Source organism: Dromaius novaehollandiae, unplaced genomic scaffold (genome assembly GCF_036370855.1).
Source record: "Dromaius novaehollandiae isolate bDroNov1 unplaced genomic scaffold, bDroNov1.hap1 HAP1_SCAFFOLD_31, whole genome shotgun sequence".
NCBI classification, from domain to species: domain Eukaryota; kingdom Metazoa; phylum Chordata; class Aves; order Casuariiformes; family Dromaiidae; genus Dromaius; species Dromaius novaehollandiae.
This window is the reverse complement of record NW_026991289.1, coordinates 1,888,214-1,912,107: the sequence shown is the minus strand read 5'-3', so window position 1 is coordinate 1,912,107 and position 23,894 is coordinate 1,888,214. Positions and strand designations below refer to the sequence as shown.

The 23,894-nt window shown below is 57.4% G+C and overlaps 1 pseudogene; it reads left to right on the top strand.

Moving 5' to 3' along the window:
- Nucleotides 1-23,894, top strand: part of LOC135325538 (class I histocompatibility antigen, F10 alpha chain-like) — a 46,878-nt pseudogene that overhangs the window by 279 nt on the left and 22,705 nt on the right.

Below are 23,894 nucleotides of genomic sequence, written 5' to 3'. Positions count from 1 at the left end.
CCCCCCCGACCTGCCCCCCGGGACGTGCTACCCCCCTGGACCCCTCGGGCTGTGCTGCCCCCCCGGAGCCCCCCAGCCTGCCCCCCCCAGGACGTGCTGCCCCCCCGACCTGAACCCTGGGACATGCTGCCCCCCCGACCCGCCCGTCCTGTCCCCCCGGGACATCTTGATCCCCCAGATGCCCCCCAGTGTGCCCCCCCCAGCCCCTCACCACACCCCATGTCCCTGCAGGCCCCCACTCCCTGCGCTACTTCAACACCGCCGTGACGGAGCCCAGCCCGGGGCTGCCCGCCTTCGCCTCCGTGGGCTACGTAGATGGGGAGCTCATCGATCGCTACGACAGCGAGATGCAGAGAGTGGTGCTGGGTGTGGCCTGGATGGAGCAGGAGGGTCAGGACCGCTGGGACGAGGAGACCCGGATCAATCAGGACTGTCAGGAGACTTTCCGTGTGTACCTGGACACGCTGCAGGAGTGCTACAGCCAGAGCGGGGGTGAGCACAGGCCGGGGCTCCAGGGGCCAGGCCGGGGCTCCCGGCAGCAGCCGCTCGCCATCAGCGCTGGGGGCTGCGGGGCTGGGGTGCCCCTGGCCCTGCGCTGGGTGCCGGGTCCGAGCCCCTCTGCTGCCCCTGAGCCCCCGTCTCCCTGCTTGTGTCTCAGGGTATCACACAGTGCAGCGCATGTACGGCTGTGATCTCCTGGAGGATGGCGGGACCCGGGGGTTTATGCAGCTTGGCTACGACGGGAAGGACTTCATCGCCTTCGACAAGGACACGCTGACATTCGTCACGGCGGATGCTGCTGCGCTAATCACGAAGAAGAAGTGGGAGGCTGAGAATGAGCCTGAGCGCTGGAAGCACTACCTGGAGAACAGCTGCATCGAGGGGCTGCGGACATACGTGGAGTACGGGAGGGCCGCGCTGGAGAGGGCGAGGCGGGACCCCCCGGACACGGGGACGGGCCCCGGGCTCGGTGCTGGGCCCAGGCGCCTGAGGGCGCTGCTGGCGGCGCGGTGCGGCGTGTGCGTCCGGGGCTGGGTGCGAGCTGCCTGACCTCCCTCCCTCGCGCCGTCTCCCCAGAGTGCCCCGCAGTGAGAGTGTCGGCCAAGGAGAGCCACGGCTTCGTGACCCTGTCGTGCCGGGCTCACGGCTTCTACCTGCAGCCCATCAGCATCAGCTGGCTGAAAAAGGGCCGCATCCAAGCCCAGGAGACCAAGCGGGACAGCGTCACGCCCAACAATGATGGCACCTCCCCGCTTGGGCCAGCACTGAGGCCCTCCCCACAGAGAAGCACGAGTACCAGTGCCGTGTGGAGCACGCCAGCCTGCCGGAGCCCGGCCTCTTCTCCTGGGGTGAGCGCGGGCGGCCAGAGCTCACGGAGCGCCCGCTGGGGGCAGCTCCCGGCCCCTGCTCCTGGCCCCGCTCTCTTCCAGAGCCGCCAAGCTCCCTGCTGCCCGTCGTCCTCGGGGCGGTCATCGCTGTGGTCGTCGTCATCACGGCAATTGCCAGCTTTGTGGTCTGGAAGAGCAGATGGGGTAAAGCACGGGGGCCGAGGAGGCGGGGGGAGGGAGGCCGGGAGGAGAAGGGGCCCGAGCTGGCGCCCCGGGGCCAGAGCAGAGCCGGGCTGCGAGGGGCCGCGTGGCCTGATGCCTCTTTCTTCCCGCAGGGAGGAAGGAGCAGGGGTACGCGATCGCCAAAGGTGAGTGCCGGGGCCGCTCCGTCCCAGGCCGCGCCTGGCAGCGGGGCAGCATTTGCTCTCTGGTTTCTGGCGGCCTCGGGGCTGGCGCGTCCCGTCCCCCGCCTGCCCCCATCTCCTCTCTTCCGTGCCCCACAGCTTTTCCCCGGCTGCGGGGCAGGGAAAGGGTTGGCGTCCCGCCGCTGGAGGCTGAGGTGCCCGGGCGCTGCCCTCTGCTCCTGGCGCCTGTGAGGCGGCTCCAGGGCCGGGTCCCAGCCCAGCGGGCTCTGCCCTGGCCCGGCTTTGCCCGCGGCTGGTGCGGGACCTGCAGTGCCACTGGCACGGGGCCGGGGCTCACTGCCGCTCCTCTCTCACAGGCCACGGCGGGACATCCAGCAGCTCCAGAATGGGTCAGAGCTGGTGCTGGGAGCGGGGCGGGGGGCTCCGGCCCAGCGCGATACCAGGCTGGCACCCGCCATGGGGCTGCCGGCTGGCCGGGTGCTGCGGCTGGGTCCTCGGGGGCTTCTGCCTGCTCCCCTGGCTCCGGGAGGGGGGATTTAGCCCCGCAGTGCAGCTCCCGTGGGGGACAGCGACGTGGGGCTGGGACCTGCAGGACAGGGCGCGCACGGGGGTGCGGGGGTACCGCCCGTCCCCCACAGCTCTGCCTTTATTGATTTTTTCTCTCTTGTCTTTGCAGGAAGCAATGCCGCTATTTAAGCGCTCCATCCTGGTAAGCAAGGAGCCGCGGCCGGACCCGGCAGCGTGGGCAGCGGGGACCCAGCCTGCCTGAGCGCCTGCCGTCTCCTCGCTGCAGCTTCCGGGACGCCGCCAAGTCCCCTTGGCTCCCACAGCCCGGGAGCAGCAGCACCCAACGCCCCGTTCGAGGCTAAACCCGCCCTGTTTGGGTGCTCGGGCGCTGCGGGGTGCAGGTGGGCACCCGGGGGCAGGTCGGGGGGCTCAGGATTTTGTCTCACTGTGCCTTGGATCTGCTCCCTGGCTCCGACGTGCTGCAAAAAGCTGTGAAGGTGGCAGGAAGCCCCCAGAGAAGAGGAGCGCTCGGAGCCTGCTCCTGCCGTGGTCCCAGCTCTGAGCTGGGGTAAAACCAGTTTTATCAGTGTGCGAGGCAGGGTTTCCATCTGCCAGTTGCCTGGGAAATAGAGAATTTGCTGGATTTTTTCAGCACTTGTCCTGGTGGCTCTCTTCGAACAAGAACGCTGTTTCTGTGGTGGGCCTCTTCAAACAAGAATGCTGTTTCTGTGGTGGGCCTCTGAACAGCCTGCTTTGGTGTCTCAAGGAGGAAGGCAGTGTCCTGTCCCATATGGTCTTACATCCTACTTTGACAAAAAGAGCAACCCACAGCAGAAACCAGTTTTGAAGCTCACCAAAGCATCTCAGCCTGTGGCCACGCTTTGTGCTGTTTGATCTCACGTGACTTCGATCCTGGCCTTGAAAAATGCCAAACCTTAAACCAGCCCTGAAGCCCTAGCTTCCCGTACAGGTCTGCCCAGGGCAGAGATATGTCAGTGCAGAGGTGCAGAAGTGACTTCTCCAGTGCCCCATTTTAGATATTTCACAGCCTTTGGCACCATGTGGAGACATTCCTGAAGGATTTATCAGCAAGTTCTGGAAAATAACTGGGGTGAAGGGAGATGACTGCTTTCCAGGACGTGAGGGGACATCTCTCTGCTCTCTCCCTGGCTGTGCCATCTCCATGGCGGTGACCTCCTGAGCACCCTGATGACGCGAGCTGAGGTCACAGTGGGATGTGCTGCATCACAGGGTGGTCTCCCTGGTGCCACAGCGGGGCCCTCACTTCCCTGCGAGGCCCGACTGCTGCTGGGCACCACTTTTGCACTCCCCACTGCTGCCCTTCAGAGCCACTCTGTGGCAAGGAGAGGGGACGGGAGCCGTGCTGGGGCTCCCTGCCAACATGCAGAGGAGCAGGGGCACGTTGGAGAGGAGTTTTGGGTGATGAGACGGGAAGAGCATGCCAAGGGCAAGGGGCACGGAGATGGAGGCCTGCTGGACTGACACCATCAGCCCAGACCACAGTTCCTTGTTCCCAGCGCTCCTGCAGCTCTCCACTGAGGGTGAGGGCTTTGGGAGCTCCTTCCTGAGGGGTCGCACAGAGACTGTTAACTGCCAAAAGGGCTGTGGATCCAGGGCTGTGGCGGTGGCTAGACAGGGTGGGGGCTGCCATAACAGCCCTGTTGTAGAGTCCTGATGGGGCCCCAGGGACCAGAGGATGCTGCCCTGCCTGCCCTGCCCTGTCCGGATGCTGCCCGCGGACTCTGGCACCCCAGCCATGCCCAGGGCCCCCACATGGGTGCCAGGGCCAGCACCAGCACCAGCCCCGGGGCTGCTTCCCCGTGCCCGGCATGGCCTCTGGGCGCAGGGCAGCCAGGAGCCCCGCGGGGCCCCTGCAGCAGAGCCCAGACCCTGCAGGGCAGAGGCCAGGCCCTGGGGCCCCGCACTGCCCAGGCACATGGTGCCGGGCTGCCCCCAGGCCCCGCCGCGCCCCACACTGCTGCCCACAACATGGCGCCCCACCGCGGGGTGGGAGGGGGAGAAGTGGCAGAGCTGGCCACCAGGGCAGGAGGCTGCAACGTTTCCCTGGCAACGCCCCAGTGCTGCTTCCTATTGGCTGGTGGGAGGGGGAGGGTGGGGCTGAGTTTGACTGGTGGCTCTGTCAGCCAATCGGAGTGCAGCATATGGAAAACCCAGCCCTGGAAGCGGGGCGGGAGCAAAGCGGCAGTGAGGGAGTGGGTGCGAGTTGGTGCGAGTGGGGCTGCAGGCGCATCCCAATGGTGGCGGGTGCCCTCCCACCGGGGCGGGGGCAGCGGTGCTGCCCCGGGGCTGCTTTCCTCCCGGAGCTGCAGCAGGGGCTGGTGGGGCCGGGAGCACGGGACAAAGCGCCCTGGCCCCGGGGGAGCTGCCCTGCGAGCCAGACGTGCCGGCTGCCCCCGAGCAGCTGGGCCAGGGGGCTGGGGGGGTTTGGGGGCAGGAAGCTTTGCCCCTGCCCTGGGTCGCAGACCTGCTGTCAAGCATTTCCCAGAGCTGCTGCTTTGGGGCAGTAACTGGTCCGTAATGGGTGTTTTGCTGCACTGTGATCGTTGTGAGGCCCCAGGGTGAGTCCTGGCAGCCGCTCAGGAGCTGGCTGAGCCTTGGGGGAGGCAGGGGAGCTGCAGGCAGCAATAGCCGCGTGGCCGGGCTGTGGGCAGGGAGGTCACGGCTGTCTGCGAGAGCTGGGCCAGGAGGTCATCACTGCCAAATCAGCTCTTGGTCAGTAGCTGCCAGGCTAGCAGGAGGCCCGTGGCTCAGCTGTTGATGGTGAGGTCACTTCTGCCAGAGTAGCTGATAGGCCAGCAGCAGGAGCAAGGCTTGGCTGTTGATGGTGAGGTCATTTCTGACTGATGAACTGATTGGACAGCAGCAGAGCTGTGGGTGGAAAGGTGCTTGTGAGGTCACTTCCAGCTGAGCAGTTGATGGGGCAGCAGCAGGTCCACGGCTGGGACATGTGCTTCGGAGCTCACTTCTGCCTGAGCAGCTGATAAGCCAGGATTTGGCTGATGGCTGGGGAAGTTATAGTGAGGTAACTGCTGTCTCAGAAGCTCATAGGCCAGTGACAGGCACATGGCTGTGAGTCTCTGGTAGACCAGCAGCAGGCAGATGGGTGTGGAAGCAGACTGTGAGGTCTTCTTGGTCAAAGTAGCTGGTAGGGCAGCAGCATGTTCATGGCATAGGAAATTATTTTAAAGAAAACTTGTGTCTCTGAAGCCCATAGGCCATCAGCAGGCACCTGGTGGTGGGAGCAGCTGCTGTTAGGCCAGGAGAAGGCCCATGGCTTGGATGTTGGTGGTGAGGTCACTTCTGGGTTTGGTGAGTATGCCAGGAGGAAGGATTGACACCTGCAGAGCTCTACAGCACTACAGAAATGCAACTAATAAATCAAGCAGAAGTAGGCAATAATGTTCCATACCATCTGACACCAGTTTTATTCCATTCTGTTATCATGGATTAGTAGTGCTACATTTAAAATGTGGGTGATGTTCTCTGGTAAATGTAGATGTGGAGTTTGACTATGTACTTCTTGCTAAGTACTGGCTTAGAGTCTGCTACCAGTGGGCGAGGGAGTCCAGCTAGAATGTTTACACTGCTAAATGAATGAAGTGCTGGTGTGAGCAGTGACATTGGTAATCTCTGGTTTTATATGTCTGTGTGCTGCAGAAAATTCTGTCCCATCCAAATACCAGGGGGCTTCTGCAATTGTTCTCCAAGACCTGAAGGACATCTCTGTCCTTGGATTCCTGGAGGTGGGAAGTGAGCAGGCGCAGGGCTGTGGCTGGCTGTTGAGAGGAAGTGCCTGTTGCAAGGCCTTGGGGGACTAGAAGAAAACTGAAGGGCTGGAGAGTTGGTCTGTGTGTGTTTTGGGACCCTTGGGGGTGCCCTGTCTGCTGCCATGTGTGGTGCTGTGCCCTGTGTGTCCCTGCTGCAGGAGGCACGTGTTGGCTGGCCACCCTCTGTGAGGTGAGGGGTGGGGGTGCAGGTTGTCACAGTGGTGGGGTGCCCTGTGGTGGGGACAGGGGATGGCCCCAGTGTTGTGCTGCTCATCGTGGGAGGAGGTTTGTGGAGAGAGCAGTGCTGTGCTCCCAGGGCCCTGCCTGCCATCATGGTGTCCTTCTGGGAGACCTGGGGTGGGGACCATTGGTGACCGTGTTCCCTCCTTGGAGCATCCTGGTGCAAGCCAGGGATGCTCATGGTTTGCTGCTTTCTGTCAGCTGTGGTTCAGGCTTGCAGTTTCTGAAGCTCTTGATGCTTTCCTGAGTCTTTGGGATTGTACGGACTCTTCTGGGGAAAGTCATCTTCTCACTCCTTATAAAGGCTTTCTGTTGAATCTGGACCCTCATTGCATCTTCCCATCCCAGACCCTCATCCATTCCAATCCATCAGAGAGACAGGGAGTAAATCAAAGCAGTCAGAGCCACTTCTTCGCCTTTTGCCTGCCCAGACCCTTGCAAACAGTGGAGATGCCACCTCACAAAAGTCAGGCCTCTCGGGGCGATGGGTGGCTCCGAAACACCTGTCCTTGGTCAGCTGTGGAGGCAGGAAGATCCTCCTTGGGCTTCTCTTCTTGAGGCTGAACAAACTCAGCTCTCCTGGCCTTTCCTTACATGCCCCATGCTCCAGCCCTGACCATCTTGGTGGCCCTGTGCTGGACTCCCCTCCTGTGTGTTAGCGTCTTTCTGGAACTGGAGAGCCCAGACCGGACCTGGTATCCGGACATGGCCTCAGCTGTGCCCAAAAGAGGGGTAGAATGTCTCCGGTGGCCCTGCTGGCTGTGCTCTCACAAATACAGCTCAGCATGGAGGGGAGACATTGGTCCCTGGCTGTTGTGACTATGTAAGGCCAGCAGAACTGATACTAACCCTCTGATTCTTTCTTCTTAGGTTGCTCCGGTCATGTAGGCTGCCAGTGCAGTGCTAGAGCCCCCGAGGATGGAGGCAGGGTGCCAGGGTGTGTCCCTGTAGCTGTCAACACCTTTGCCACCATGGTGACCCCCTGGGAAAGCAGCTGCAAGTGAATGAGGTGAGGCTGCATATGGATGTGAAGGCTTCCATAAATGTGCCTTGGGGTGTGGGATCCCCTCCTGGTACCGCTGCTCTCCTGCAAATTCCTCCTCCTACAAATGCTGTTAGTGCTGGCCCGTGCAGCAAATGCTGTAGTGCCCCCTCCTTTTCCTAGATGGTTGTGCTTCCATACAGGATGAGTCCAAGACCCTTATAATAAATGCCAGTAGCACCTGTGTGCCTTTGTCTGTGTGCCTCAAAGCCTGCTTAGCTTGAAGTGAGGAAGTTTCACAGCTCTTGGGCTTCTGTCTCTGCAGAGAGCTCCTCTGTGTGTTCCCCTAAGCAATGGGTGTGTTCCCATCTGGTGATGGAGCTGGGACAGGCAGGCCCACTGAGGATTTCTCCTCCAGCAAATCTTTGCTGAAGGGAAAGGCTGTGGGGATTTGTCCTTCCTGTGGATTAGGTGTGGTGATCTAAAGAGCTGTGCAGGCAGGCAGACTCACAGCTGTGTCCAGCTGATGACCAGTTGTCTTGAAGTTACAGTTTATTTGTCCTGACTTGAGGACGAACCCTGGGAAACTGCCGGTCCCCCTCCTGCTGCGGAGACCTGTCCCAATGGCTTTTGTGTCTGGACACAGTTTGTTGCTGGTAGCTCATGGGAGCTGCTCTGCTCCTGCCCTCCTGTTCTCTCCAAAGGGAGGGAGAGGAAGCAAGGGTGATGGGGCTGCAGGTGGGGAAAGCCCCACTTGAGCTGCTCATCTTCCCCAAAGGGGATAAGTGGTGAGAGACAGGCCACCCAGGAGCCACAGTTATAAGCATGACACATGGTCATATCTGCCCAGTGCAGCATGTCCAGGTTCCCTGAGTACCTCATAGGCCAGCAGAAGGTGGCAGGCCATGTAAGCAGCCCGGAGGAACATGGCTTGGATGTTGAAAGTGTGCCTGATGGGTGGCCTGTCAAGGACTGAGGTCTCCTGCTGGCCTTGGAGGTGCTGAGGCAGAAGGGAGCTCTCCGTCAGGATCCAAGCGGTGTGCCTGCAACTTGCCTGTCAGGTCCTGAGGATAAAGTGACCTCACAAGCACATACCCCAGCCATGGGCCTGCTGCTGCTGACCTATCAGGTAATGAGGCAGAAGAGATCCCAAAGTCCACACTGAAGTGATTAACCAGTTTCTTGCTGATTAGGAGAATGCACAGAGCCGACATCACCAGAACCTTTCCCAGCCTAGAGCCTGCTGATGGCCTGTCAGCTCCAGAGAAAGAACCTCACAAGCAGCATGCAAGGCACGTGTCTTCTGCTGCCCAGTCAGTTTCACAGTTGCCTGACATGTGACCTAACAGGCACAGGTACCATTCCGTTCCTTTCCATGGTTTCTAGGCTGACTTTGAGGTCACTTGTTCCTCTGTATGGGGTAGGCCAGCAGCAGGTACATTGCTGCTGTTTGCGTGTGTGAGGTCATTTGTGATTCATTATCTGACAGGGCAGCTGCAGACACATGGATTGGAGGTCCTTTTTGAGGCACTACCTGATAGGCCAGCAGCAAGTACATTTTTGCTGGTTGTCTTGGTGAGGTCAAGTTGTGCCTGAGACCCTAAAAGGCCACAGCATGCACATTGCTTTGGTGATGATGATGGTGAGGTCAATTGTTTCTCAATCCATAATAGGTGGAGAGCAGGCACATGGCTGCTGTGTGTTCTTGTGTGTCCTTTCTGCCTCCGGACCTCATAAGCAAGGATCAGGCCCAGGGTTTGGATGCAGATAGTGAGGTCCCTTGGCCTCAGTACCTCTTTGGCCAGCACAGGCATATTGGTGCGGTTTGTACTTGTGAGGCCACTTGTGCCTCAGTAGCTGATTGGCCAGCACAAGGAAAATGCTGCTGGTTGTTCTCCTGAGCTCACGTCAGCCTCAGGACGTCATAGGCCAACAGCAGGAAAATGGCTTTGGTGCATAGTGAGAGGACACTTCTTCCTGAGGAACTTACAGGCCAGGAGCAGGGACATGGCTGTTCTTTCTGCTTCTCAGGTCACTTGTGCTTCAGTAGCTGATTGGCCAGCAGCAGCACATGGCCTCAAAGATGACTGTGACATCAGTCCTGCCTCAATACCTGACAGGCCAGAAGCATGGGCATGGCTTTGAGCTAAGAAGAGGTCACTTCTGCCTCAGTCCCTCAGGGAAGGGAAGGCGAGGGAAGGGAAGGGATATCGCACTTCATTGACCGTGCAGGGAATGAAAAGGGAGGGTGGCTAGATTCCTTGGGACACCTGTAAGACGTCACTGTAACAAAGGTATGTTGAGATTTGTGCAAATTTGGTCATCTAAAAATACAGTGCCTTATTGAAACCTGGTCACCCTGCTTTCCTCTATCAGTCGAGAGAGCTCAGCATCTGAGAGTGTGACTCACTCTGTGCAAAGAGTGAGGAGTGGCATGGAGAGCTGTAGGCAAGGGTGTGGTTTTGGGTCACTGGGAGAGACACAAAAATATCTTTTATAATGGTGCAGGCCTGATTATAACAGAAAAGTTTAGAAAATGACATTAAAAATGAAACAAGAAAGAAATTGAAAAAAAGAGATTTAAAGCAAAGAACTATTTTGTTATACTGTCCAGCCTTTGCATTTTTTGTGTTCTTATTGTCTTTTGTGATTTTTTTTTTTTTTATGTAGTGGTCTTTTAGTTTAGTGGGGGTTTTTTGTTTTGTTTTTTTTTTAAGAGATTTTCAGAACTGGGCTGGGATGCAGTCACAGGGTTATGGAGGGCTGGTGCCATTGCAGGTGCCCTGGTGCCCTCTGCCCAGCCTCCCTCTGCAGCTCCAAGGGGCTCCAGTCTCCCGCAGGTCCCCTGTGAGAGCTGCCAGGCCCAGGCAGATACCTCAGAGACACTGGGGCCTCTCCAGGTGCCACTGGGTGCTTGTGGTTGGACACCTGAGCTCTGCCTGGAAAGGGGAAGAACTGTTTTCAACATATCAAAAATATGAGCACACTTTCATCAGCTCAAATGATTGACTAATTTTAATGTCAATGTTCTCCTATGGTGAAATAGTGGAAATCTTCAGGAAGGGTCCCCAGTGCAGCCAAGCTGACCTCCCAAGATGTCTACCAGTTTTACTGAGTATTGGGGTGGACCATCCTTGTGTGTGGCAGATGCTGTCCTTAAAGACCTGATGGCTTTCCAGAGCTCCTGGGCCCTTCAGAGCTGCCTCCCCTGGGATCCCCCACCAGTCCCCTGAATAGGCCCAGGTCTGTTCCTCTGAAGTGCAGGATCTGTGCTCTGCCACTATCCTTCCTCACTCCGCTCAGGATCTGGAACTCTACTTTTTCATGGTCACCGTAGGCAAGGCTGCCACTGCCTATCTCATCCCTGATCAGTCCCTCCCTGTTTGAAATTTCCAGATACAAGAAAGTATCATGAGTATTGTCCCATCATACACCTGTGCTAAGAAGTTGTCCCTGATGCCCTCCAGAAACCTCCTGGCCTGCTTGCACTTTGCTGCTTGCCCTTCCAGTTAATGTCTGGGACATGAAAATCACCACCACCACCCTAAGAACCAGGGCCTGTGATCCACAGACTTGTTCGCATTGCTTAAAGGAGGCTGCATCCAAGCACTCACCCAAAGCCTTGCTTCTTCCGTGGAAGAGCTCCACACATCTGAGCTGCCCCTTCACACCAAGGGCATCCCCCCTCCTCATTGTCCCTGACAGTCTCTCCTGAAGAGCTTGTACCCTCCAAGGAGAGACCGCCAGTCATGTGGGTGATCCCACCACATCTCAGTTATTCCAATGATGTTGCAGTCCTGTGACAGCTTGTGCTCCTTCCTGGCTGTGCCCCAGGCTGCAGGCATTTGCATCTATTTGGGCTGCAGAGCCTCAGCTGTGACACAGAGAACAGATTGGTCATGATGAGACCTGTTTGCAAGAGCCAAGGACACCGTGTGAACGATGGTCCCACTTCCAAGCAAACACTTGCTGGCATGGATAGCAGATGGCAATGTAATGGTGAAAGGAGGTTCCCACTAAGAGAGCAAACCCTGCAGTGCCCAAGGCCAGGGAGGAACAGAGCTGAGCTGTGCTGAAATGGCAGGAGAGGGGGTTGCTGCCTCAGCTGATTCACAGCACCATGGGGCCTGTGGCAGAGGTGAACTGATCTCCTGGCAGGAGAAGGTGCCACTGAAGAAAGTCCCTGGGCCTGAACAGCCTGTGATCCAGCCACCTTGAGGTCATCATTAGCCCATTTCCTGTTTATAACATTCAGGGGTGAGAAGAAGTTCAGGGGGAGGAGAGCAAGAGGGTTTGAGAGGGCAGAGAGTAGAGCAGAGACCTTGGTGGGATGTGCCTCCCATTTATGCAGCACACTTGAATGTAGCTGGGATGGACTTTGCCTAAAGGCAGTGGTGGGATCCAGTTGTTTGGGCACAGGTAGGAAACCTGAGAGGCCCTGGGGCACTGGCCCAGCACCAAAGGGGCATGGTCTTCCTGCGGGTGCCATGGTGTATGTGCTAGAGACATGGTTGTGCTGGACACCCCAGGCATCTGACGTGGTCCCTGCCTATGGCCTATCTTTATGTCATTAAATCACGTGCCTGCACTGAATTCTGTTAGCTTTTTGGGCTGTAGAGGTCTGCCTGTGTCTCTGCTTCATAGTGAGTGGAGCTCTAGTGGTAGCAGTAGACATCCAGTGTCATTACAGATGGCCAAGGAAATGCCCCACTTGGCCCCCACCTGATGTTCTGGAAGGATGTAGGTCTTATAGTCGCTCCATCAGAGCAAGCAGACACTGGCACATGCCTTCAACCACCTCTGTCTCTTCACATGTCACCAGGTATTTGTGTATGGGCAACTGACTCCCACCCTCCATCTCCAGTGATTGAAATGGGAGCTTAGACAAGGAGCTTGCTTGCAGACACCTCTATTGTGCTCCCTTCAGCTTGGGGAAGGGGAATCTCAGCTCCTGTGTGTTTGTGGAGTTCATGGAAGGGATCTGAATCCCACTGCAGCTCAGGGGCTTCTAACCTGGTGTACGATGCTTCAAAGGACTCATCAGAATCAAAACCTGAACCATGTGTCAGTGAGCTCCCTTCTTGTCCCCGTCTAGGTGTCCTGCCTAGTTAAGAGATGGGAAGAGGGGCTTCCAGAGTGGGACGTTTCCATCTCTTTCAGATAACCATCCTCTGATGAGACTAACTGTAATGCTGGAATCAGTCTTCCTTCAGTGCTTAGAGAGGGACCGTCGGTGATTATTTTAGTCTGCTTCACATTTCCCAGGAGGAGGGAGCACAAGGGACAGAGAAATTTGTGTCTTCAGCCAGGCCTCTGCTCCTGAGTGGGGCCAGGCTCCTGGGAGGGAGGGAGCTCATGGCAACCTGGCAGCACTGCCCAGACACAGCTGTGTGCAGGAGCAGCTCCTCTGCCAAGAGCAGCAGGGCTGTGGGCACTGCCTGCTGCTGCTGACATGAGATGAGAGAAGGCAGAGAGAAGTGGAAGGCAGCGTGGAGTGGGAGGACAGAGGAGAGCTCCTTGTGGGAGAAATCTTCACAGCCCTTTGCACGGTAAGTCTCTGGCTGCAGGGCAGTGCTACTGAGGTTCCTGGAGTGGCCTTCTGAACCCATCCCATCCCATCCCATGACTGATAGGCTTTTTAAGAATTGCTCTCCCTGTTCTTCTAGTGCATAGGAGGAGGAGATGCTTTAGAGCAGGGATTCCCTGCCACACCATCACAGGGACAGGGCACGCTGCTCCCATCTGCCAGGGGCAGCTGCATGGGGGTGAAGCCTGGGTGTGCCCTCAGGTCTGTGCAGGGCTGTAATTCAGAGAAGTTCAGAGCAGTGACTCTGCCAGCTGTGCGGGTCAGCACTCAGCCTGCCCAGGGAGCTCCCTACGGTGCTGCAGGACAAAGCTCTGGGTGAGAGCAGGACAGGTTTATTTTCCCACTGAGAGTGTGCTGGGTGGATCAGGGCTGCTCACAGCTCTAGCTCACACACAGGAGATGTCCGAGGAGCCTTTTCAAGAGGAATATCAAGAGAAGGGCTACTTGAAAGAGAAGGCGCTTTCCTTCAGGTGTTCGTGCTTTCAGTTCCCTAATTTTGTCACAGAGAAAAAAAGAAAGAGTTTTGTGTTTTGTCAAGGAACTGGGACTCCTGAACCTTCATTCTGAGGGATTAATAGGTTTGTGAGAAACCTCAGCAAGCTGCTTCATCCCCACCTTAGCCTAGAGACAGCATCAGAATCATCTTTGTGGCCTCGTAGGACTTTATGTGAGCTGCTTCTTAGGATGTGCATGCACAGAGATGCCCCTGGACAGTGCCCTGATCCGAGAGGTTACTGTAGGTCAGAACTGAGCACACAGTGGCTGGGATGGCATCTGTGAGCACTGACAGGGTAAAAGATGTTGGGGCAGAGAAAGAGCTGCCAGCAGGGACAGCTCCAGGCAGCAGAGATGGGCAGGAAGGAGCGGGAACTGCTAACAGAATCGTCATGGCAGGATGGATTTGAGCAAGTCTTGGTCAGTCCCTCCAATGCAGACACCTTCCTCTGAGCAAGCTGCCCCCATCTCCCTTCCCACCCAGCAGACCCTCTGCCCTGAGAACCATGGAGTCCAGGGCATGAACCGCCTCCTCTTCAGCCAGACCTCCAGCAGGGCAGAGGGGCATCTCTCCTGCCATGGGCCTGTTTACTGCTGCCCCACAAAGCGGCTGAGAGTGACTCCCCTGCGATGTCATCATTTGCGAGGTGGCATGCCCAGGTGGGTAAGGTGAAGGCTTTCCCAAGTGCCCCTCTGTCTTTCTCTCTCCTTGCCTCCTTCGGCACCAGGATCACAATGTTGCTCCTTTTTTCCCTTCCTGTCCATGCTGCTCCTGTTCTTCTGTCGAGCTCCCTGGGGTAGGGGGGCGGTTTCAGCTGCAGTTCAGACATCAACACTGAGAGTTAGGCAACAGAGGAGTCTGCATGGAAATGAGCTTTCCCCAGCCCCCTTCTAGCCTGTGGAGCTCCAGGAAATGCAGAGTGTGGGGTTGGGAATTGAGCTGACTCTTCCTTAAGGAGAGACCACCTTTATTCCTAATGGTCCTTTGACCATTTCTCTGTGGTGTCCTGTCAGGGAGCTGTGCCCCTTAGAAAGGCACAGCTGACTCGTAGCATATCTGTGATATCTGAGAGACCATGAAGAAGGTGCAGAGATGCTGAGAGTACGGAGATGATGGTGGGAGGCTGCATATGGGCATCTGAAAAGAGCCCTGTGTGTCCTTGGCTAGAAGGGGAGTGTGAAGACCTCCCTCAGGTGCCAGGAGAAAGGGTGAGAAGTTTGGAGACCTGCACTTTGAAATGAGACTCCTCTGCACTCAGCAGGGACTGGTTTCTTTTTAGGGTAACATCATCCTTCAGACAGGTCCGAGCACAGGACAGCTGTGAACAAGGCTAATAGACAGACAAGATGTCCTCACTCTGCAGTAGGTGACATTGAATCCGATCTTCTCAGGACTCACAGTAGAAACGCTGAGAATTTATTTCTGCCTTTAAGGAACACTTCCCAGGGGTGACAAGGACAACTCAGAGAAAATAAACACTATTTAAAAATCCCTAAACCTCTGTTCCTCAAGTCTCATTCTTTAGAATTGGGAGTAAAGATGCTGAAAAGCCCTTCCACAAAGCGAGTGGATTTCATTTGACTTTTTGTGAAACTGTGAATGTCAGGGCTAGTTATCGCCATTCCTACTACTGTACAGCAGGACAGATTCCTCTGGAGTCCTCAGGACTGACAGTACATGCAGCCAGTGCTAAGTGGAGCTTAAGCAAGGGAGCTGCACAGAGATCCTCTCAGTAGAGGGAGAGGCAATGGGGGGGTTGTATAAGAACTGCAACAGTTAGGGGTTTTTTTGCTTGAACAGTCTCTCCTAACTAACTACTCAATGTCTTTTCTCCTTTGGACAGTCCCCCATGCATGGAGAGAGCAAAATGTCCAACGGCAGCTCCCTCAATGAGTTCCTCCTCCTGGCATTCACCAACACATGGGAGCTGCAGCTCTTGCACTTCTCTCTCTTCCTGGGCATCTACCTGGCTGCCCTCCTGGGCAACGGCCTCATCATCACAGCTGTAGCCTGTGACCACCGCCTCCACACCCCCATGTACTTCCTCCTCCTCAACCTCTCCATCCTTGACCTTGGCTCCATCTCCACCACTCTCCCCAAATCCATGGCCAATTCCCTGTGGGACACCAAGGCCATTTCCTACTCGGGATGTGCTGCTCAAGTCTTTTTCTTTGTCTTTTTCATGTTGGCTGCGTATTCTCTTCTCACAGTCATGGCCTATGACCGCTTTGTTGCTATCTGCAGACCCCTGCACTATGGCACACTCATGGGCAGCAGAGCTTGTGTCAAAATGGCAGCAGCTGCCTGGGGCAGTGGCTTTCTCAATGCTCTCCTGCACACTGCTAACACATTTTCAATACCACTCTGCCAAGGCAACACCGTGGACCAGTTCTTCTGTGAAATCCCCCAGCTCCTCAAGCTCTCCTGCTCAGACTCCTACCTCAGGGAAGTTGGGCTTATTGTGGTTACTGCCTGTTTAGGTTTTGGGTGTTTCGTTTTCATTGTGGTGTCCTATGTGCAGATCTTCACAGTTGTGCTGAGGATCCCCTCTGAGCAGGGCCGACACAAAGCTTTTTCCATGTGCCTCCCTCACCTGGCCGTCGTCTCCCTGTTCATCAGCACTGTCATGGTTGCCTCCCTGAAGCCCCCCTCCCTCTCCTCCCCAGCTGTGGATCTGGTGGTGGCTGTTCTGTACTCGGTGGTGCCTCCAGCAGTGAACCCCCTCATCTACAGCATGAGGAACAAGGAGCTCAAGGATGCCCTGAGGAAACTGATTCAAGTGGTACTGGTTCAGCAGCTATAAGTTGCCCATCCCTCTTTGTAAGTGACTTGAATTTATCTCAGACAACTGTTGTGCTTTGGGTATTGTATCTGTGATAATCATGCTTGTACAGAATGATTTAAATTCATCCCACTTCTCCAGAGGCATGAACTCAGTCTGTCTGACCCAGAGGCCTTCTGTGAATGTGTCTGTCACTGTGTCAGAGCTGGCCTCGTTCTAATAAAAGACTATTTCCTCAGTGCTGTGCTTGAAAGTTGGTTTCTTCTTCCAAAGCTGAAGCCAAGAATTCACTCGGGGGCTTTCACCATGAAAGGGCCTGTTGCTTTTCCAAGGTTCCCCTGGGCTCAAGGCGATGAGCTCATGGGGTGCTGTGTTAGAGAATGCAGGCTGGATTCAGCTCTGACTTGTGGGTGCCCAGTGCTCCTGGAGGTGCTGAATGGTCAAGTGGTATCTGCCTGGGACTGTCTGCCCTATGACAGGGCTGGTGACAGATGGCCACAGTGGGGACCCAGCAGGCAGAGGAAAGGGAGCCTGGAGAGTGGTTCATGTCACCTTCAATGGGCTGGATCTCGGGACACACTTGAACACAGCCTGAGCCATTTGAAATGTCCTCTGATTGCTCAGAGCATCATCCACACCACAGACCCCTTGGTAGGGGGTTGTCAGGTGCAATGATGCCCGTCCACCTGGGTCTGCTTCCCACCCCAACCACCATGGCCAGTGCAGAGTCACCCCTTGGCCCTGGGGCACCACAGCCCCCTCACTCTGCAGAGCAGCACCGCCAGCTCGGGGCCCTGCGGGGAGCATAGGGGAGGCTCCAGGAGTGGCCAGGCAGGCCAGCACTGATGCACTCCCTGGGGTGAGGACACACACCGGTGGGTCTGTGGGGCAGAATGTGGAGGGGAATGAAGACATGCCAGGTGCAGGAGAGTGGAGGCCATTTGCAGCCCTGGCTGCACACCCCAGGTTTATGGGCGAGTTTTGCTGTGCGGCCAGCTCGTTCCTGCTGGGCTCAGCGCCGGTATTGAGGGGAAGAGCCAGGCCTAGCCAGCCTCTCTCCTGGCCCAGACCCCAGCAGGCCCTGGGGACGGCTGTGTGCTAACCCCTGCGTGGGACATGGCCGGGGCTGGGCAAGGTGCAGAAACTGTGGAGGCTGCCAAAGCAGGAGGGCTGTGGGGGACAGGGCACCGAAGGCTGCCACAGGGACTGTGCCAGGGGGATGTTGGCCTGGCCAACGAGCTCTTGTTCTTGCTCCAGCTGTGCTGGAGCCAAGGCCAAGGACCAAGAGGTCCTCAGGCAAAGCTGTGCTCCTTGGGGAGCTGCCCTGAGCACCGCAACAGGCAGAGCACGCTCCTTGTATGTCCCCGTCCTGCTGGGAGGGTGGCACGGGCACCAGGGAAATGGCCTGTTTCTGCCTGGGGTCAGTGTGGGAATTTGGCCTGTGAAGTGAATGCGACAGCCACTGCTGCTGAAACACCGGCCATGACCCCTCACTGCAGCCCCCACTGGCCCCTGCCCCGCTGACCGGCCCCTGCCAACCTGCCACCACTCCCGTGCTGCCTCGTCCTCTGTCCCTCTTCTCCCCACTGCAGGGACCAGTGATGCAGCAGGAGCTGGCACAGCCCCACAGCCGCTGCCCGGCCCCTGGCCCTCCCCTCCTGCCTGCCAAACATCACGTCCATCTTCAAGAAGGACAGGAAAGAGGATCTGGGGAGTGATGGGCTGGTCAGCGTCACCTCAGTCCCTGGGGAGCAAATCTTCCTGGAGCTGGTTCCAGCCACATGAAGGCGTTGGGAACAGCCAGCATGATGTCATCAAGGTCAAATTGTGCCTGACCAATCTCACTGCCTTTTGTGACAGAATGACTGGCTGTGTGGACAAGGAGGGGTGCAGTGCATGCACTCCTTGAATGTAGGAAGGCCTTTGACATGGTCTTCCATAACATCTTTGTAGCCAAACTGGGGAGAGGTGGGGTGGAGGAGTAAGCAATGGAGGGTGTGGGAACTGAGCTGGAGGCCGCCTGGCTCAAAGGGTGGAGAGCAGTGGTACAAAGCCCAACTGACTATTTGTTACCAGTGATGTTCTTCAGAGGTCAATACTGGAGCCAGTGCTGTTCGTCTTTGTGAATGATTTAGATGGTGGGATGGAGTGGACTCTCAGCCAGTTCATCAATGATGCCTAATTGGGGCGAGTTGCTGACCTGTTGGAGGACAGGGCTGCTAAGCAGAGGGGCAGCACAGGCTGATGATACGGGCTGATGGGAACACGGGGAGTTCAACCAAGTCCGGTCCCTGAGATGAAATAACCCCCAGCAGCAGGACACGCTGGGGCTGACTGGCTGGAAAGCAGCTTTGCAGGAAAGGACCTGGGGGGCCCGGTGGACAGCAAGTTGACAAGAAGCCAGCAGGCTGCTCCTGTAGCAAAGATGGCCACCCTTATCCTGGGTTGTATTTGCAAGAGTGCAGACAGCAGGGCAATCGCACTGGAACAGATGAAATATCCTGGCAGCCTCGACCAAAGAGAAGCAAGATAAAGAAAGGTCAGAAGATGACAAGCCCCATGGGCAGGAGGGGACCGGCAGTTCCTGACAGCACAGCTGCAGCAGCAAGCTCTCAGGCAACAGCCAGGACATGCACGACACAAACAGCACACCTAGGAGAGGAGAACAGCACTTGGCTTTTATTGTGTGCATGCAGGCACAGATGACAAGGGGCAGCTCCTCACGCATCCTCAAGCCTGCAGCCTTTCCAAACACACTGCGCTGTTTGCACAAGCCAGAACACCCCAAGGATATGGGAGCAACGGCAGTCCCGGAGCTCCTGCGACAAACTTGCCCCAGGGCAGGGAGAGACTGAGAGCTGCAGGGCACAGCTGGTGTCTTGGTGCTGCGAGCAGGCAGCCACTGGCCTGCAAGGGCCCAGGGGAGCCTTGGGAATGGGCCGTGCTCACTGCTCCAGAGGAAGGCGAAAAACCCCCAGGGACTGCTGCCAATGTGTCCTGGGGGAAAATTCCTTCCTGACCCCAAAGCTGGTGATCGGCTGTTCCCTGTGCATGTGAGCAAGGCCTGCCTCCCGGCCAGCCCTGGGAGGCTTCTCATGCCCACCGGGGCTCGAGACACCAGCGCTGCCCAACCCCTTTCCTCTCTCAACCTGCAGCCACCTTAGGGGCTCCAGAGAGTGGCCAAAAAAAAAAAAAAAAAAAAAAAAAAAACCCACCACATACAGACCTGACAGAGCTGGAGGGAAACAAATCTTTCCCGGGCCCTGCAGGAAACCACCGGCTGCTCCAGAGGGTTGGCGGAGAGGTATGACACTGAGGATAACCACCTGGAACAGCCTCACATCCCATGCCCTGCATTTCCTGGGTGCTGCATCTGGCGCCGAAGCAGATCTGCACGGGGAGCTTTGGAATGGTCTTTGGCTGCTGAGAATGGATGTCCTTGTTCTTTGCAGGCCCTCGAGTTCACTTTTCCCACTGATCTCCCGCTGAAAAGGCCTGGTGCCCCTGGGCATCTCGAGGTGTGTGGGGGTCTTCTCATGCCAGCAAGGGGTTGCTCCAGTCTCTGAAGGACCACAGCTACATCCGGCTTGGAATCCGAGCCTGCTCGGAGCATGACTTGGATCAGAGCACCTCCAGAGAACTCTTCCAAGGGAAATTCTTCCACGATCCAATGGCTACACAAGGGCTGACTCAGCTGTGAGATTCAGCTCACTGCCTTCTCATCAGGAAATGCCTGGGCACAGTCTCTGCTCCCAGAGAAATGGCTGCTGACAGTGGCGGGCAGTGTCACTTTCATTTCCCACCGGAGGCATGCACAGGCCAGCAGTGCCCAGCAGTGCCACACGAGGACAGGAGCAAAGCCTTCCAGCCTGCTTGCCTTGGCCTCGTTGGGTCAGCTCAGCTGACGGGGCTTTGAAGAGACCTGGAGCTGGCAGATGCTGACCTCCCTCTGCTTTCCGGAGAGGGAAAACACTGTGAAAACATTGCTGTCACTTGGGATTGCTCTCTCCGTCTTTGGAGGCGTCCCAGGCAGAAGAGGAACAGGATCAGCAGTCTTTCTGAGGCTCAGACAAGCCAAAGGCCCAATCTTAGAGCAGGTGCTGGGCACTGCAGCAGGACTCTCTCGCCCCCCAAGTCCGTGCTTCCCAACAAAAGCCCTTGCTGGCACAAGCCCTTCTCCCATGAGGCTGGAAGCACTTCCTCTGAAGATAGAAGGCTATCGGTCCCCAATCAGCAGGCAACCTCTTCTATGCCCGTGCTGCTGCAGCCTCCCACAGGTGCAGACTGGCACAAGACGCCAAGCACAGGCGAGGAGAACTGGCACCTCCGAGAGTCCCTTGTCCTCAGGGGGAACATTCGTGCCGTGATGGGGAAGGGCCGCCTGCTTGCCAGTTCCAGCAGGTCTGCGAGGCTTTGCCAGGGAGCTCGGACCTCCCATCTGCATCAGGCTCTCAGCAGTCCTCATCCCAGGCAGCCATTTCCTGAGGCTCTTTCGAAGACCCATCTCTGCTGTCCCAGGTCAGGCACTGAGGGCCACTTCGCTCAGCAGGCCAGCAAAGGTGCTGCACGCGGGGCAGTTGCCACAGGCCAGGTTGTGGCCACATGCCACGAGCATCACGAGCTGCTCTAGGTCATTTGAGTGAAAGCACAGACAGAACACTGCCTCACAACACGCATCATAGTACCCATTGCTGACTCCTGCCACCACATTGAGTCCTGCAATGAGCCAGCAGATTCCTGTGCACTGGAACCTGCATTCCAGTGGTGCCAACAAGGGCCAGGAAATGGCTTCGGAAATAAGGAGACGGCTGCTCTCTTTTTGCAGTCTATGCAAGAGCTGCGTTTTCTGCTCTGGAAGAGCAGTGGAATGGAGCTCTCCCTGGGGAGCTGGAAGCACAGACCAGCCCTGCGTGACACTCAGCAGGCAAGCATGCTGGAAGAGCATGATTTGGATAGACATGCGGGCACAGGCAGCCTCTCTGATTTGCTGGCTTGTCTCCCTCCTGTTCCCTGGAGGAAGGAAGTGCTCCACAGTCAAATCCTGCACAGCTCCTGCAAACGCCCAACCAGTCTTACTCGAGCCCTGAGCAGTGCCCTGCCTCCGAGCTCTGCACTAGCACCAGAACACAGCACCGCGCCCTTCAACCTCAGCATGTCCCTCCCCACTGACCTCTCCTGCAAATGCCGCTGCCACAGCTCCCAAGATGGAGCAGCCCCAAGACAATTTCCACCATGCCCCTTGAGGGCCGGACAACCACCAGATGCCTGAGGTCACCACAAGCTTTCAGAGGACAGCTCCAAACACCCAGCAGCACCCCCTGAGCCAGCACAATGCAGAACACAGCCAACCTGGGAGCTCCAGAAAGGCAGGGCTTTCTCCACCCCAAAAGCACAGGACAGCTTCGGCTTTGTCTCAGCACTGCTGAAGCTCATGCAGCCTCCTCAGAAAGCTCCTGCCGCAACACCAATGGCCACCACAAAGGGAGAAACAAGGGCAGCAGGGGCAGAGCAAGAGGAAGGCAGAGCTTTTTTGCACTGCATGGGAAAGTGGTTGGGCCAGCACCAGGCTCCTCAGTTCCCTGCAGTCTCTTGCCAATGGGAAGTGCAGGCCAGTGGGGCCAGAGAGATCTCTAGTGCTTTGGGGCTCTCATGTCTCCCTCGTGGCCTGAGGAGGCTGCGGAGTGGTGCACCTCTCTTGGCTAGGCCTGTTCTCTCGCTCTCCTTGGCAAAGAGGCATCCTAGGGTCTCACCGTGCCTGTCTTCTCCATCCTGGTTTTCTTCCGGCCGTGTTTAGGCAGTGTTAGGGAGCGGAGTGGCAGACACAGGCACTCGACGAGTCTGTGAGGCAGAGCAGGGAGTGGTCTCAGCAGCAAAGCCGGGCAGATAAGGTGCAAAGCAAGGGCTGGAAGGAAGGTGAGCGGAAGGCCAGGAGGAGGTCTCCGTACCAAATGGAGGTGCAGCTGCTGAGTGCTTCCATCGTTCGGTGGCCGGAGGTGCAGGCACTGGTGCCCCTGCATGTCCTGCGACAGTGCCCTGCTCGGAAGCCATCGATAGCCCTGCTGCCCTCGCAGGGGTGTGTTCGTGCCCAAGGACAGCCTGCTGAGAGCCTCCCGAGAGCCCTTGGCTGCAGGCAGCTCTGTGCTCTGGCAGGGGGCCCGGGAGGCTGCGCCTCTTATGCTGCCCCGGGGCATTGTGACTGCATTGCCGGGGGACAGCACTGTGACATGGGGGCCCCGGGGCCCCGCCACAGCCTCCCCTGCCAGCTGCCTGCTGGCCCAGCATCGGCGCGTGGCACAAGGTCCCTGGGGTACCAGCCCTCGCGCAGTCCCTGTGCCCAGGACGCCAGGGCAGCTGGTCCTGTCCTTGCATGGCTGCACACTGGGCGTGCCCAGGAAAGCCTGCTGGGCTCCTTTCTCTGTGTCCCTGTGCACCAAGGTGCCCCTGTCACCGCAGGAAGGGCAGGAGTCCAGTCAGCTGCTGGCTTTGGGCAGTGGCTTCTCTCGCAGCTCCACCAGCAGCCGGGGAGCTTGGCAGAGCTGGGCACAGTGCCAGCAGCTGGGCAGCAGTGACCTGCTGGCAGGTGGAGGTGGGGGTACTGGAGGGGAGGGGCGAGCTCAGTTATTTGAGGCACCAGATCGTGGCCCCGGGCCACGGGTGCAGGCCCATCTTCCACCCTGCCTCACAGCATCAGGGCCAGGGCCCTAGCCAGACTTTTTCAGGCACAGAACAGCAGCAGGTCCAGCAAAGAAGGGCTCTCTCTTCTAAACACGTCTCCAGCGTAAGCACAACCTCTTGAAGGTTACACAGTGGCCTGTCAACACTAAGACCATGCCCCGAGATGGCTGCTGCCAGGCCTTCCAGTTGTTGGCGTGTGCAGTTTGAATCACATGTGCCTAGGATTTTCCAAAAGGCCCGCCTGAAAGTCACTGGCCTGAAAGGGCCCCAGGACCCCCTATGACACCCCAGCCATGTCCCTGCTGCTGGTCTCTCACGTTCTCACACATAGGTGACCCTGCCATTGGCATCCAGGAATGTGGGAAAGGCTGTTCTCCAGGATTTGCTTGCTCCTGCACTGGCTTCCCAGGAGCTGGGAGAGGGCCTAGGAGGTAGCAGTGTCCTGGCCCCAGGCACATGTCAACACCTTCACCTCACGAGTCCTGGGACCGGTCCCTCCTACTCCAAGTCCTCTGAGTGGCCAGCTGGTCTCCAACAGGGTGATGAGCCTGAGGTCTCCTTGCCCACCCAGAGGGCATGCTCCTGGGGGACTCCCATGAGCACCGCTGGCTGCTTGTCCTCAAGCACCTGGCCCAGGAACCATCTGCAGGAGGGAGATGATCAGTTATCACAGCCCCAGGCAGTGCAGGGCCATGAGGATCCCTCCAGGCCCGTTCTTCCAGCACTTCCTCAAACAACATGCTTGAGAGGAACAGGAAGGGACAGGTCCCATCTGTGCCCATCCAGCCGGCTGCAGGGAACACCCGGGGCACTTGGTTTAGTTCAACACAATGAAATTCTGGGTGCAGTGGCAGGGCTGGCAGTCACTGGTGCCTTCCCTGCCACTCCAGGAGCCGAGACTGCTCCCCAGTGCTGAGGGGCTAAAACAAAAGCTTTACGTGCACAGAGAAAGGCTGGGAAATACTGCAGGTCTTGCTCAGGCCGCACGTTACGGGATCTGCTTCTGAGGGTGTCTCAGTGGTGGCTGTGATGTGACTCAGGTCCCTTGTGAGCCACACATTGGAGGCATCTCACAGTCTTCAGCCACCCTGCACTTTAAGGTCCCAGGCTGAATTCTTTGCCT